This window comes from Molothrus ater, chromosome 12, assembly GCF_012460135.2.
Source record: "Molothrus ater isolate BHLD 08-10-18 breed brown headed cowbird chromosome 12, BPBGC_Mater_1.1, whole genome shotgun sequence".
NCBI lineage: Eukaryota > Metazoa > Chordata > Aves > Passeriformes > Icteridae > Molothrus > Molothrus ater.
The window spans coordinates 5,954,954-5,971,784 of NC_050489.2; the positions used below are offsets into that span (position 1 = coordinate 5,954,954).

General features: G+C 40.5%; 1 long non-coding RNA gene across 1 annotated transcript; it reads left to right on the top strand.

The window, feature by feature from the left end:
• The first annotated feature begins 3,113 nt into the window (after positions 1-3,113).
• LOC118691465 (uncharacterized) lies at positions 3,114-10,326 on the top strand. Its single transcript, XR_004981004.2, has 4 exons — positions 3,114-3,192; positions 6,286-6,330; positions 7,118-7,270; positions 10,214-10,326. It is a non-coding gene; the product is annotated as an uncharacterized LOC118691465 (long non-coding RNA).
• The last annotated feature ends 6,505 nt before the right edge of the window (positions 10,327-16,831 follow it).

Sequence of the window (16,831 nt, forward strand, 5' to 3'; positions counted from 1 at the left end):
GAGGAGAGGGAGGGAAGGGAAGGGAAGGGAAGGGAAGGGAAGGGAAGGGAAGGGAAGGGAAGGGAAGGGAAGGGAAGGGAAGGGAAGGGAAGGGAAGGGAAGGGAAGGGAAGGGAAGGGAGCAGTGCATGCTGAATGGTCTGAGCAGTGCATCCTGAAGGGAAGGGAGCAGTGCATCCTGAAGGGTCTGAGCAGTGCATCCTGAAGGGAATGGAGCAGTGCATCCTGAAGGGTCTGAGCAGTGCATCCTGAAGGGAATGGAGCAGTGCATCCTGAAGGGTCTGAGCAGTGCATCCTGAAGGGAATGGAGCAGTGCATCCTGAAGGGTCTGAGCAGTGCATCCTGAAGGGTCTGAGCAGTGCATCCTGAAGGGAATGGAGCAGTGCATCCTGCCACACAAGGGCAGCAGCTGCCCTGGATGGAGTGGGGAGTGTGCAGTGCTGGTTGTGCCACCAGGATCTGTAGCAGAATGTTCTTCCTCAGCTGCCTGGGCACTGCTAATATCTGCAAGTTTAATGCATCCATATAAAATGTGCATTCTTCTGCTCCCCATAGCTGCACAGCTCTCGTGCCAGTCCCACTCAGTTAAGGTGAAAAAAATCCTAATATGGTTCTAATATCAGTTACAGAGCTTAAGATTAGTCAGAAGGAGGCAGGTACTGTGGTTTTGTTGTTTCTGCCACTAGTTAAGCTTTAACATTGTTGTGTAAATAAGCTTTGATTTCTCAGTGGCTCTGATGGTTACTTTAGCATAGTGAGAGTGGAGACCTGAGAGCCACATTCCAGTGTCTGAAGGGGCCTACAGGGAAGCTGGAGAGGGACTGTTCCTCAGAAGCTGTGGTGACAAGACAAGGGTTAACGGGTACAGAGGAAAGAAGGAAAATGTAGCACAGATTTAGGAAGAATTATTTTACTGTGAGTGTGGTGAGGCACTGGAACAGGTTGCTCAGGGAGGTTATCTCAAAAAAGGAAACACAAGGTTGACTTGAGACTTTAGTAGCAGATCTGCATCATTCCATCATATTGCTTAGCCAGTTGGTTTAGTTTATGTCCTATTGAATTGTGTGTGTGTGTAGGTGATTAACAAAGGGCAGTATAGAAGGTTTGCTCTAACAAGTGGCCTCAGAAAATACTTAAAACTTTTAAAACCTTGACAGCCCAATGGCAAAAAGGGGTTGGTTTAAAGCATATAAGAGAAGTGCATTCATGGTAATTTTGTGTCCACCACAGAGCATCAAGCTGTCCTTGCTTGCCTTGCCTAATGTCCACCAGGAGTGAGATCTTCAAAGCTCTTCATGCAAATCCCACAGACACTAACACTGGGAGTAGGTGCCAGGCTCCAGGTACTGTACACACACTGGTTGCCCTATGTCATTTTATTTTCATCCTTTCATGATAATATATGAGAAAATCTTAAAAAAATACTGTATTTTGCTCCAGATTTAACTTTCTAAAGGGTTTTTCATTTCCCTCACTTTTCAGTATATGTTTGAAACATCCTGTCTAGAAATTACCCAGTACTGCTGGTATTTCATTCTACTGAACTATTGTTTTCATTTTGAGAGTCATCTTTTCCTTTCTTCTGAAATAAGACCTAGACTAAATACCAAAATTCTTTCACTGCATATTATGGCTGAGTGCACTAAAATATAAAAACCTTGATTTAAGGTTTTTTGAATTCAAAGATCGTAGGCAAGTGTTCATTTGAAGGTTCAGTGGCATTTTGAAATGAGAACATCATATATAAAGATGTCAGAGATGGAGCCTCCCACAGTGAGGTTGAAAGAAGAAGAACAGAATGAATAGAAGAGTTTCTGGGTTCCAAGGAATTTTAACATCTCATTACTTGAGATTACTGTACATATAATTTTCCAATATTTTGTATTATAGACTTTGAATGTATTGGTTAAAATTGCTTCATGCCTGGTATCAATTTAGTCTTATTCATTATCTCCCTTAAATAAAACCTTAAAAATAGCTGGTTTCAGTGAGTGAGCAATTTTCTGATATGTACAGATCCTTCAACATTTCTAAAGTGAACTGGTAAATGAAAACAGACTAGGAGGTAGCAGTCCCTCAGCATTTCTTGAGCCACCTGGTATTGTATGAATTCAAGTAGTTATCATTTTTTTTTTTCTAAATTTATACTTTATCATTTGCACCATAGTTCATCCCAGATTTTCATAATCCTACAATTAATGCTCTTGCTACCTAAACAACATTGACTTTCATTGTCTAATGATAATGATTGTGATATTATTTTTTGATATATATGGTCAATACTTTGATCAGTGTCTGTATGTCTTTGGTAATCCAAAAAGGGGGATAGAACTGTGATAGAACTGAGGTAGGCTGGGTTTTGCACCAGTGGAAGAATTTCTATATTTGCTCTAGCAGCTACCTTGATCCAGTAGTGGAACTGAGGTCATCAATGCCCTCATCAGCCACACCTTGTCTTAGAATTTGTGTCCATTTCTATTTTTCACTTCTCTGACACAGCTGTAATCTGTCTTTAAGGAACTGAGATATTAAATGATGTTAGATGCCTGATTATATTCTTCAGTATCTCAAATTTTTAAAAAGTCCTATTAAAACATGTACCATATGCTTTCTATCTTTGTACCAGGGGTTTAAAACTGTAAAACTTGTGACCTTTAAAAGTAGAAAGCAGCTTCCATGGCATTTCTAGATATCTAATTTAGGTAAATATTACATAAATTTATAGAATCTTAGAGCTGGTTATCATATAATCCTATATCTAAAACATCTATTGAAAGTATCAAATAAATAAATACATGGATTTATTTAAGAAAAATACATCCATCATTTACTATGTAACCCTTCTTGAATTTGAAAGAGCTTATAAAATAATTCGTTAAACCCAAGATTCCTCTCTTCTGGCTGTGAAATGAAGTGTTCCAGTTCGTTTAAATCACAATTTCTATTTGCTGTGCTTTGGGTTTTTGTCCTAGTGCTTGACAGAAACTTTCTGTTCTAGATACACCAGAGTACCACTCCATATCTTTCAAGACACTGCTTGGAGCTGAATGGAGAAGCAAAAGCAAGCAAGGAGAAGAAAATAGAGCTGCCTTCCATTTTCTTTCCTGTCTGCTGGGGAAAACAGAGATGCTGTTCTGTGAAGGATCTGGCCAGAGTTTCCTGCTGTGAAGCACTGGAAGTAGCTCCCTAGAAGGTAATTCTGTTGTGTCATGCCAAAGAGATTTTAAGAACAGATTCAATAATGTCTGTCTTTGTGAGGAGTAGAGGTGAGGTCCTCTCACTTTGCAAGTGGTTGAAGGTAGAGGTCCTTAGAAATAATGGCCCTTTTGGCACAGGGAGAAACCTGGTGTCTGGAATATCTGAGAAATTTTGAGAGTTGGTATTAATCAGACAGTTCAAGAATGTTTGGGAAGCCCTGCTCTGGCTGATCCTTCCAACTTGCCATTTCTGCCTGTTCTGATGCCTGCCTGGCAGCTTCAAATGCAGACAGTTTACAGTGGCACTAGTGTGAGATGCCAGCCACACAGAGATCTCTTTCCTTTTTCCTCTTTCCCCTTTCCTCTTTCCCCTCTGCTCTTTCCCCATTCCTTTATCCTCCTCCTTTCCTGTTGGAAGCAGGGGCTGGGCAGAAGGGCTCTTTGCTTTCTCAGGTAAAAGCTGCATCACAAAAAGAGTAACCTTCCTTCCAGCTCATTGGGAAACACCACAGGGTCTGACTGGCTTCTGAGGAGAGTTCTCTCACCCAGGGATGTCCCATGGCTTGGGAAGAGGTGGATCACAGCAAATGGAGCAGGCAGGGCAGGGCAGGGCAGCATTCCCTCTGCCAAGGGTGGGAACCTGTGCTCTGCAGGAGGAGGAGCTGTGCTGGAGCCTCTCCATAGCTCTGCACCATGCCAGACTCAAGGTAACAAAGGAGGCAATAGGAGTTTCCTATTTTCAGTGGAAAATTCTGACAGAAAAATTTAAAAAAATAATAGAATGCAAAAGAGAAATACAATCTGAAATAGTGGGAATGGACTGAAATAGGTAGTGAGTGGTTTAGTCTCAGAGAAGCCCACAAAAAAAATCACACCTGGGCATGAAAAGCTGAGATAGCCATTCACATCAGTGCCAATCTAATGAAAACATGCTACCTTTCCAAACTGGTAACATTTCAAAACCTTCTCCTGTCTTGAACTGTACTTTATTCCTTCTCCTCTACTAGCTTCTGAAATGAGTTTTGCTTGTTATCATAGGCAGCTTTGCCAGTTCTTACTATTTCATCATGAACTTCGAGGTATTTGATGCTTTATTTAAACCCTCAGCTCCTACAAATGCAAAAACAATTTTTTTTAAAGGTAAAACAAAACTTTCTAGGTCTCATGATTATGTAGGAAGCTTGAAAGTGTGATCCCAAAAATATACCTTAAGACTTAATCCCTGAACATTCAGAAGTCATCATGTGAATATAAAGAACCCAAGTATGCTGGGGGTTTCACATTCTTGTTTCTTTGATTTTTTTTTCCTAGTCTCATGGATATTTAGTCTGTTTTCAGAATTTTGGGAAATCCAATTGATGATCTGTCAAAGTTTGGAGCAGTGCATGTACTGAATGAAGGTTATAATATTTTTACTAGAGATTCAAGCCCTGGTGCAGAAAGGAGTCAGGGATTTCTCCCTGGAACCTAATGGTAAGACATTTGGCATCTCATGGCTATGGCTCTCCAGTTTATCAAGCAAAATAAAGAAGCTAGAAAAGAAACAAAAATCCATATACCAATTGCTTCTTAAAACTTCCCATTAGCTTTATATGCCCTACAGTACTTTCTACTTAGACCATGTGGTAGGATCTCCTGTGCTTGGCAAGAGCTTGACAAAAAGTCTACCTCATGTTTTAAAATCTTGGGATTATATGCTAAATGAAAAACATGAATATTTTTTTCAGAAGTGTGAAAATTAGTAACAGAATCATTTGCCATGATTGCATTTATGTATTTATTCTCACAATAAGTCTTCTGCCTTTATTATATTTTTCATTTCCAACTTGCTTTTGTGACCTGGCCATTCCTGAAAACTTTGTTGCTATGTTTGGAAAGGACAGGAACAGAACCCAGATTTTCAGATTTCCTTTAAGCAAGTTACTTTTCCATCCCTTTCCCTCACGAAAATAACTTTGAAGATCCTTACTAAAACTCATTGAGAAGGTTGAAAGCTTGCCTCAGATTTTTCCCCCTCCTAAAGCTTATTCAGGAGCCTCCTAGGATTGGGCTCTAGGGTCTGTGGGCTGCTCAAATTGAAGGCCAAATCCTCAGAGGTGCTGAGCAGCTCCAGCAACAGACTTGGCTTCTTATTAGCAGTGGCTTCCAGCAACATCTGCAGCTCCTGCAGGGATCAGGACTTTGTGGCTCTTTGCAAGTCCTGACAGGCATTCATTCATTCATTCATTGATTCAGGCTGATACATTTTTATAGTTCAGTTTCACTTGCAGTAGGATGTTTTCCAAAGCCTGTCTAGTGTGCAGGAACTTGCATATTGCTGAAGATCCTTGTGCAGCTGAGGGTTGTGAAGAATCAGGGTCTCACAGTCAGCTAAAGCCCCAGCTCTGTTTGCAGCCTCCACTTGGCAGCTCCCTTGCTCGGACAGGAATGTATTTTGGGGAACCTTAAGCTGAAATTATTTCCCAGTTTGCTGTCTCCTCTCCAGTAGTGAATGCAGTCTCACTTGGTGTTACTGACAGTATGATCCAGGAGCCCTCCTCTCTCCTGTCCTTGTCACAATCACCTCTCTAAATGCTTTAGCCGTCACAATCTCAATGTCTTGAATTTATGCACTGAGGAAAGTGGGCTCCTAAAATTATGAATGTTGCTTTCAGTCTGCTTAGCATGTCATTTTACTGCCACAGAGAGTAAAATGTCTCTCCCTCAGATGATTTCTGCTGAGAAGCTTGATTCCAGTTTCTGTTTTCTGATCCACATCCAAATATTCTCCTTTTTCTATCTCCTTCTTTTACTGAAGTCCATAAAAAGTTGCTAAAGCCAAGCATCAAATGTAGCAAATACAGCCATGACAACCCTGTGATAGGCTGTTTCTGGTCACACACTGGTATAAACTGGCAGTAACTGGTAATATCAATAATTTCCCAAATTTACATCAAGCAGACTGGAGAAGCTAAATACCATTTGTTGCCTAGAAGCTTACATGGAAAAGGTGATCTGAATACTAATAGGATAATATATTAGATTTATATCATGATTTTGGTGAACATAATCAAAAGTTTTCTAAGTGAATCATTAACTCTCTTTTCCAGATGAAGACATAAAGTTGAAGTGAGCTGCCCAGGTCCATGCTCCAGGTAAGTGGTTCAGCTCAGAACAGTCCAGTGAATTGTCTGGAGAGCTCTTTTGGCTCCCTTATTATTTACCTTAGAAGTCTTCAAACAGTGAAATGAAAGAGAAGGGGACATGAGAGGAAATTAAACCATATAAAGACAACTAGTCAGCCAACTCTTCCTTCTCAAAAACACAAAATAAAAGTTTCATTCAATACCAACAAACCCAGATGTCACCAATTAAGAGCAAAAGTAGAAACAGACAATTCAGGCCTTTTGTTGTTGTTTTTAAAAGTGGTTTTTCTATTGAAGCCCTACACATACATAGGATGCAGATCAGACTAATAATACACATTTCCAACTTCTAGTCTTTGTGATAGCATTCAGTTCTGTGTTTTCCAAGGAAAAGCTTAAATACAAATAAAAATCAGAGTACCAAATGACAAATTCCAAGGCTAAAAAATTGTATATACCATCAAATCATTTCCCATATCCCAATTTCCAATAGTGGTGCTGTACATAAAGAAATAAACAAGCTAAGAAATATTTCCACTCATTTGCAATGATACTTGACACTCAAGTGCTTTAGTCTTTTCAAAATATTAAGAGGTAATTAGGCTAATTTTTTTGTGTAAGATCTTCATATGGTTATTTCCTTTCCCTCCTTGCAAATCTCCCTGAGTGCTCTCGTGTGTGACTTAGAAAAGCAGCATGCATGGGGTCTTTGGCTTTCTCTGCAAAGAGCTGGGCCTGAATGCAAAGAGCAACTGAAAATGTAGCAGTGTTGGCTATTGCTGTGCACACCTTGTAGGCTTGAGCTCTGACCTGGAAGCTGAACTCTGCTGCAGGCACGGAGTCTCCATGAAGAGCACACGGGGAGAGAAGATGCTTCACAGGAGCTCTGGATCTCCCTGGCACATGGAATCACCTGGAGGAGTCTGAGGGCAGCCAGGAAAGCTCTGAGGTGAGGGGTGTGTGGTGCTGGCTCTGCTGGGCTGGTGATCCAAAGGAAAATTTATGGGGTGCGCTTGGAAATGTTATTTTTCTGTGAAATTTCTCCCACAGCACAGCAAGGCCATGAGCTTCTCATTTGGGTAAGTGATGTAAATCTGGTCCTGGGGAAGGGGCACTGCCTTGGGGCATTCAGATCTAATGAAGCACACACAGTACTCATGTGGCAAAGCATGGCATTAAACATCCATTCACACATTCTACCCCTTGACTGGCATTGTGGAAGTGTTCACTCAGGGTCACCCTTCCTTTCCAAAAATAAACCTGGGACTGATTATAGATAGCTTTGCATCAGAATCATGTGAAACCCGTGGGTTTCAGTTCAGAGGAAACGTGGGAGGTTCTTGTTATGATTTTAAGTTCACTTGATTTTGAAACTCAGGATGAGACTTAGGGAGGAGAGGACTGAACACAGATGGATCCACAGGAAAGAATACATTCAAACCGACCCTTGTGAAATGCAGCTGCCAATGGCTTAGGAAGAAACCCTCACTCAAAACATTAAAACAAATCAAAACACATTACTCTCTCTTAAAATCTGAATCTTAATGCTACCAAGTATCCCCTTTTCCATTCTAGGCAATACCATTTTTTAAGAAAAAAAAAAACCAAAACGGAAAAGAAAATGCATAATGTATTGCCCAATGCAACATATCCCCACAGCAGCTCTAAAAAGCAGAGGAAAAGTATATTTTAATTAATTTATAAACAAAAGATTATTTCCTGCACTGCCAGCAAAAATCCTGTTTGCCGACAAGGTTCTGATTTCAAATATTATCAGCAACTGGCAGGATGAGTCCTTTTATGTAAATGAATTCATTATTATTAATTTCTGCTGGTGCTGAACGATTTATGAACTGCTTTTCGAATATGGAAAAGTGGTTCATGAATCAGAGGGGAAAAAATGTTCAAAAAGTCCTGGGTCGATAAATAACGGTAGTCATTCGTGAATCCCGCCCATGGTGTCTTTTATCTTCAGTAGGGAGAAGATCAAAATGATAAAATAGTAATGTGCCAACAAAAAAGGATTGAATGGGCAGAGACTGGTAACATTGCCCTCTCCGAGCCTTAATGGGCAGGGATGAATGGTGACAGACTATCCTTCACCAGCAGGCAGCCACAGACTGACTCTCCCAAGGTGAAGTGCTCCTTTTCCCTGCCACACAGAGCTAGGATGAGAGGGAGCTGCTGAGCAGAACCCCATGTGTGCCCTTACCCCACAAACCTGCACAAGGTGTGGTCAAAGGATGGGGGCTTTGCTTCTCAAGGAATACCCTGTCTTGGTTTGAAAAGACAGATGTCTGCTGAGGAGGGCAGGAACCTCCCCTGAAATGGAACATGTAAGCTCCCTCCCACCAAATTATTATAATTTTGAAATTCAGGGGCTCTCGGGCAAAGATATGGGAGTAGGAATAACAGTTCTTTACTAGGAAAATTAAAAATACAAATGCAAGAGTACAAATAAACCCTGCCAGAGTCAGACCATGCCCTGTCCCCTGTGTGTCAGGGGGTGGCACAGCCCCATCCATGGGGGCTCAGCCCTCCTGCAGTGCCAGCTGTGGCTCTGCTGGAGCAGGGATCCTGCACAAGGGGGGAGTTTTCCTCTGCAGCTCCAGGGCTGCTGGAGATGGGCCTGGGCTCCCTCTGGCCATGCAGGGCAGCAGAAGCTGCTCCTCTGGCAATGCACTGGGCAAAGGCTGCTGGGCTGTCCCAAAGCTCAGATTGGATCCAGGTAGGAATGCTTGGCTCCTCCCCTGGGCGCAGCATCTCCCCATGGGATGATGGGATTGGATCAGCCCTGCAGGGACACTCAGTGGCCATGGACAGCAGAGATCTCCTGCAGGGAGGATTGGCTGTGGGAGAGAGAAAGAAAAAACTGCCCCATGAAGAGAGAGAACTGCCCCACTTCTGACAGATGGTGATGGAACACACACCCCCATTTCCACCCTAAGACAGCCCCCTGCCCTGGACACTGGGATTGCCATCTCCCCCAGCAGCCTGCTGCTTCCCCAGTTTTCCTACACCTCTTGCTGAGAGCTCTTGGAGCTGGCATGGCACCCAGCTCTCCTCTGCAAGGAAGTGCAGCACCAGTGGGGTTGTAAACTCTCATTCCATGATGAAGAAAAATGACAAGTGCTTGATGGAAATTGAGAAATCTGGCAGCTGTTCACTCCTGTTCTCTGAGCACACCACCAGCCTGAGCAGAGCAGGAGCCTCAGGACAGCACAGTGTGTACAACAATTCACATTGGCCTCACTTGATGGAGACATAGCTTTTCATCTGCATTTGAAGAAATCAGGCTGAAACTCCAAATACTTTGTGTAACTTGAGTGAGTTGTGGTCATATTTTCTCCTTTAGGAACTTTTCTGATATGCAGGTCACCACAGAGAATTTGGCCAAATTTATCCCTAATATAATTTCATTAAAATCACAAAGTTCTGCTCAAAATGAGTTTAGCCCATTGTTATTTCAATGCTAAATACAGGGCAAGACTTACAAAAACAGAGTAGAGAAGGCCATAATAAAAATCTCTTTTCTAAGAGATTTCTTTCTAGAACTTTGATATACAAAGAAACTACAGCTACATATTGTGATTGTTTGCCCTTAAATACCTTTGCTCAGCTAAGAATTTCAAAGTCTTTTCAGGTATTAGTCAAAACATCCTGTGAGGTAAGAGACATTAGCACTAAAGGTGAGGTAAATGAAGGAAAAGCTACCACTAGGTCTTGAAAAGATTTTGGCAGACTCAGTAGTCAGTCTAGAATAACTGATGACTTTTCCTGTGGTCATCCAATAGTCAAAAGTATCTTCCAGCAGAGGAAAATAAAATGAAAGACTTGTAGCTGCTTTTTAGCCTTGTTCTTATGTATCATTTGACCATTTTCTTAATTTCAGATTGCCACAGGACAAAATCTTGTGCTTCTGAGCTCAGCAATGAAGTTTTAATCACCCCAATATACATCTTTCCACGACATATATTTTTCTGTCCTCCAAAGACATAATGGCTGCTCCTTTTATGGGAAACCAGGATTTAATCCAGTAAGTCTGTGAGAATCAATATTCTTGTGAAATGACACCATGTTGAAGTTATTTTATGTTATGTTGATGGTTAGCTAATTTTGTAATGGAGACATTTCTTCTAGAAGCAGACATAGTATAATTTAGTGGTAAAAACGTCAATCACAAGGGGTTGAACGCTTATGTCAGGGCAGGAAGAGGGCAGATTTATTGATGGAAATGTATCTATATACTCTTTGTGGCACTCTGACCTGAAATATCCATTCTGGTTATAATTTTGTTTTGTGAAAATGACATCAACTGCAATCACTAATGTAAAAGTGACACTGGAATGCTTTGTTCCAGAGGCCTAATTTAAAAGTCTTGCTGCTGTTTGTTATAGTAACAGCTTCTCAATAGCAAGAAATTAAGGTACTCATTTAACTGCTCCTTTTCTCTTTCTGTAGGAAACCACACTGTTCTCTTTTTTTTTCCCTACTGTTTAATATTGTTTAAATAATAAATATATAGCTTGTTTCATAAGGACATTGAGGTAACTGAGAGAAAGGAGGCAGGTGCTCTGGCTGGTACTATATGTGGATATGTTTTTGTATGGCTTTTCTTCCTAATGCCAGTTAACCACCCACCCAAAGCCATAAAAAACATCAATAAGAATGGGTAGAAGAGGATGGAATAAAATAAGTACAGAGGTTGGGAAAGGAACGTGGCAAGGAAGGAGGGAAAGAAAAAGCACAGTGCATAATACAGGGAACATAGAAATGTCTCATTTGTGACTTCAGTGGTTTTTGGTTTTTGTTGTTGTATTTTTTTACAAAACCCTCATCAATTCATTGGACTTTTTTTTGCACACTTACAGTAATGCAACTAAAAAACAGAACCTGGCCAACCCTCAGCTTAGAGGTTAGGAAAAAATCAGTAGGAGCAATGTGACTTTTACAGAGAAGCTGTGCTATCCGGTGAAGTGCTGGCTATTGTCTATTTTCTGCGCACTATCCTCCCCCAAAAGAGTGTCTTGAACCTAATAATATCATGACATCCTAATTAGTTACAGCTTAATCTCTGGGCTAGTCCTGAGAAATCTGCACTTTAGTGTAGTGTGATTCTAGCACAATTGAAATTTTAATTTGGTATAACTGAGGATGGGGTGTTTTACCAGCAGCACACAATGCATTCAAGCTCTCCCATCTCCTGCCCTTCCATTTTCACCCCTTGCATGACTATCACCAAGAGCTGACAGCTCACTTTTTTCTAACAATCACGTGTTTTCACTGAGATGTACCAAATCCATAATCTGCTTTGTGAATCTTCATTCTTGGCTCCTTTTCAGGCAAACCAAATGACAGAATCTGAGACCATCCAATGTCCTGCTCTGGTGAGTCACAATGATTTTATCACTTAAATATAGAAACCATTTAAAGTCTGGGGAGGTCCACTTCCAGCAGAATTAGAAGTGGGAATTTCTCCTATATTTAAAGGCCATGATCCCGAAGGATGTTTCCTTTGAGTGGCATTCAAGACTTTGGAAAAGTTGATTCATTGGAGAGTCCTCAAACAATCAAAATCTGCTCATTAGGGAAGGTAGAGCTCTGCTCATAACCCCTGCTGGGGATGGTGTGATAAATCCTAGGTACCCATACAACAGGATATTTGTTTGCACACTATCAGGCACAGCCAGGCAGCTTCTCCACGTGGACTGGATGGGAAAGCATCTGATCCAACCAAAAGTTAGAATTGCTGAGCAGCCCCAGGGTGGTCACACATCTACACACTGAGGAAGAATCAAAATAAGACTGAAATTAGGTTCACTTTCACACTTTGCCAATCAGATCGTGGGTAGTTTGTACTGCAGAGAAATGCTGACTGGCAAGAACAAACTCATTATTAAAATAAGAAAAATGTAGCTGGTGTTTTGGGTCTTCTGGTTCTGTTTTAAAACAGAGTTTTTGTTGTTTTTTTTCTCAACCCTAGACATTTTAGTTCTGCCCATTTGCATAGGTAATATTGCCATCATATTTATTCACACTGCTCATAAAAGAGCACATCACAAAAGTGCCTGGAAAATAAAACTCCAATGAGAAGGGACCCATCAAGTTTAAATGGAGGTTTATATTGCAGCATTATGAGGCAGAGGCTTGCACATTTGCAGCTCCCATGGCAGAAAGTGAAACTCTAAACAATTAAAGCAGCACAGACATCCTGCCCTAAAGGACTGTAAGCATTTAAAAAAGCAGCCATGACCTCTCCTTACTGGGCCTGTTTTCTATTTAATTTACAGTCTTTATTAGCCAAGAAAATCTTGGCTGGATCTTAGTCAAAGTGATGAATATACAAGCATTTTGATCTACAGTTTGGGGCACTTCAAAGTATTCTTTACTTTATGATCATTTGTAATCAAGGTCAGAGCTCTGGTGGTAATTTAGATAGCACCTAAACATATTTATAATATAAAAATTGCTTTGCAGTAGCATGCACAGTGTCCTTTCTATTTTTGCTCACAGTAAGATTGGAGTTGCAACTGCTCAGGCTGTCCAAAAGTTACTCCTACAAGTTTGTGTAAGCAGTTCCATGCCTAGGTTTCTTTTATTCAGTTCCCACAACGACACACAAAATTTGAGCTTATATGTGTGACAAAAAAATTGGTTTGTTTTCAGTGGTTTATTTATTGAACTGTAAGCCTTACTAACTTTGTATGGAGAAAAAGTAAACCAAGAAGACATACAACGTTTAAAGAGGAGTTTTTGTTCTTTTTGTCTTCTTTTCTTCTCACTTTTCCATATACTTTGCTCATGTCCTAAGGTATAGCAAGTCTCAGAAGTGTTTCCCCTTTTTAAGTGCAAGGACTCTCATGCCAGCAATGTCTTGCAAAACAAAAACTTAACTTGTGATCACTGTTTTAGCACCATCATCTCAGGTTCTAGGCCTGCTTTTTTTCCAGATCTTGTGTCTTTCTATACATTATGTCTTTCTACATATTTCTCTCTAGATTTATGCTCGCTAGGACAAACCATCTGATTTTTGTACTTCATGTCTGACCTTTTGACAAGCACAAGCCAATACTGAAGCCCATTTCAATTAGGCACTGAGTCCCAGTTTCTCCAGCCTTGGCAGACACACACCTTGCCCATTCTCTCTGACTCCACTGCAGGGGTCCATTTGCAATGTTCATATTTTATCCTTTCCCTTTTCCACTGTGGACCTTTTCATCAGCTCCTTCTTTCCTCTTGAAGCCAAAAATGTCCTATGGACATATTAAGGCCTACAAAGGCTCTCCCAAGACTCTCTAACAGAGTTTTTAACAGTGTTTTCCCCTCTAACACCCATAAGGTAATGACAGATCAATGTGTATCCACCACTCACAATAGATTTTTGTTGGAAATTTTGATTTATTAAATTTTGGGCTGTAGTCATTTTGTTTTCTTCTGCAAGGGTCCACTCCTATAAGAATCTACTACACTTGCCCTTCTTCACATCCTCCCTTAAAACTCTCCTCTGCTGTGACACCTTAAAAAAATGATCGTGGTTAAGCAGCTGATGTGCTGTGACTGCATAGTGATCGTAATTATCTCCCAGTTACCTTGTCATTTCTGCCCCTCTCCCCATCTGTTTGCTGTCACTTGTCTTTTGCCTGGATCAAAGACTCTTTGGGGTACAGCCCCTGCCTGGAATTCCTGTGCATTTGGATACTGTCCTGAGAGAAGCATCTTGGGTTCAAGCACTACTGTAGTGCACAGAAATAAAAATCACTGTTCCTAAAGTAAAATCCTCTGCATTTTTATATGCATAAATTATAGCCACATCCTGTAATCCATTTTTTAGGCTAAACAATTGATTCAATGGGATTTGAGCCAGGGCAGGAGTTGGCCTATAGTCTTTACTCAAAATAAGCAACATAACATATTATTAATCACCCTAAATAGAGACTATCACATTCAGTGTTGCAATCCTACCTGTGGATAAAATAAATACCTTTCCAGAAACCTTATGACTTTTCTCATTTACACTAGGCCAGGCTGCTCTTATGAAAACTATTGTTCTGCAGGGAATAACAAGATTGCAGTGACTCCCTGGTTGTATTCCCTTTATGTTGATTGCTTGGATGTTGACAGAGGGTGGTGAATACCCAGCAGAGTCAGTTGTTGGCCACCCTGTCTCTATATGCAAGGGGTCTAGAGGCGGTTCTTCTTTCCCATTCAAGGTTTTTATCTCCCACTAGGGCGACACAAAACTTCTGGGGGGCTGTAGTTTTGAATGTTATTCTGAATTTTGTTAATATCCTCAAATGTATCTTTATCCATGCTGCAACCACAGCCTGGAAGCTGCTGGTTATAATTCACCAGTTTGGGGAATCAGTTTGGCCAGGAGAGGAGCTGGGGGTGTAGCTCAAGCTCTTTGTACGTGCCTGCATCAGAAGTGCTGGTGGGAGAGGTGGTTCCAGGGGCCGCTGTCTCCTGTGCAGCTCCTGAGGAAGGACAGCTGTGTGCTTCCTCCTGTGGAACTTGGAAGAGCTGCAAAGGAGAGGAAAGCCAAAGCCAAAAATAAAAACATGCGCAAAAGCAATGAGTAAAACCTGCCAGATTCAGGAGCTGTTGTACTGCTGGAGACCAGCCAGAAATCTGTGGAAGTCCCCTATTAATGCAGGGCTTGGTTGCAATTGCTCCCCCCACACCCCACCCCTTCCTTCCCCAGGTGAATCTTGTCTTGCATGTATAATACAGACTGCAAAAAGCACACACATGTTTCCCCCCATAGTATAACATTTGTTTTACAGGATTTCTGCCTGAAAATGTTTTTCTCCTCTTCTCTTGCAAATTTTGGGGTTTTCTAAGTTGCTGATGTGTGAAAGTGAGACAAGTCTCAACATACTCAGTAAATCCAGCCTGTATATGCTTACCTTCCACTCAAATTGATTGTTATTCTAACAAAGTGTTAATCTTAAATAAGTGTTCATAGATCAGATTGCTTTCCACTTTCTGCCAATGTTTGGGTCATTAGATGCAGGGCTGTAAATGAACCATGCAGATAAGACCTAATGTTAAATATCTAGGGCTTCTTTATAAAGGGAGAGAGGCAGGAAGGATAAGGATCTCCTCGCTTCAGGCCCTAAGACAGCTATTGACTTTCTAGCACTGGCAAGGAACCTTCTGCAGCATTTTCTGTTTGCCATCATCAGGAACAAGGTGCTGAATTAGGAGCACACAAGAACCTGGTCCGATTCAAAACCCCCATTTCCACTGGCACGAGGAAACTGCGCATAGCAAAATTAGTCCAGTGGAATATGGAAACAGAAGTAAATTCCAGGTTCCTCCCCAGCCTTTTACAAAAGGACATGGCATGTTTTCTCTAGAAAAGGGATTTGGGGTTTGTGGTTTTGGTATTCTTTTTCCTCAAAGGACATAGGAATTGCATAATTTTATACTGAATTCAGCTTTACTGAATTTTCAGTAATTTGTCTTTATATACACATATTGTAGGGCTTCTTTAGTCAATTCTTTCTGTATTATTGGGGAGAAATTTATCTCAATATTTTGGGTGGAATATTATGGTAGATATGAAAATTGCCTATTCTTCCTATCTGGGAAAAGCATGCAGTACTGAGTAGATAAAGCAAAACTTCATATTTATTTTAGATAATTTAGGCTCTAATTATACAAAAGTGATGTGAGAAAGATACACAGAATCTGACCCAGAATTATGACTAGAAAATAATAATATCATCCTAATTAAAAACCATATAAGAATTTTTTATCCAGCCTCAAATCCCTGACAGACTTGTATGCTCAAATAATCGCAGCATTTGCAGGCTAAAGATTTTGTAAAAGTTTCATGGAAAAAAAAAATCCCTAATGAATTCTCAGTGTTTTTTAATATTGTGCCTCTTCAACAACAATGATGGCTTTTGGGGACTCTTGCTCACTTATGGGACATGTGGGTCATTCGAAAGCTTGAATATTCATTATGAGATGAGCTGGAACTGGATGTGCAATATGTTTGGTAGAAAACTAAATTTTATGTAAATTCTACAGTGATGTTTTCTGGCTCAGTTAGAATCCATTCTACTGTTTATCTTTATACTAATAATGGTCTCTTGGGCTTCTTTTTAAGCCTCTCTGTATACTTTTTTTTTTATTTTAAAATGAAAGATGAAGATCCAAAGAAAACAATTTTTAAAGATAGAAATAGAAACACTAGGTAAAAGGAATTAGCAATGCAATCTCTGCATATATTATGTGGAAATCTACTGCAAAATTGCAGCTTCAAATTTTATTCCTAGGAAATTAACTGTTTCATGTTTGAGCAGCATTTCTGCTCTGATTCCCCATTTTTTCAAAGCCCCTTTGGATCCGTTTTTTTCATCTATTTCTGGATATTTTTGTAATATTTATTAAAATATTCCTTCTCCAGAATGATAAATCCAGTTGTCTGGAAGAAATAAAATCTGTGGCATAGCTCTGAAATGAGAATTAACCTTGATTACTACAGTAATTTACTAATCAA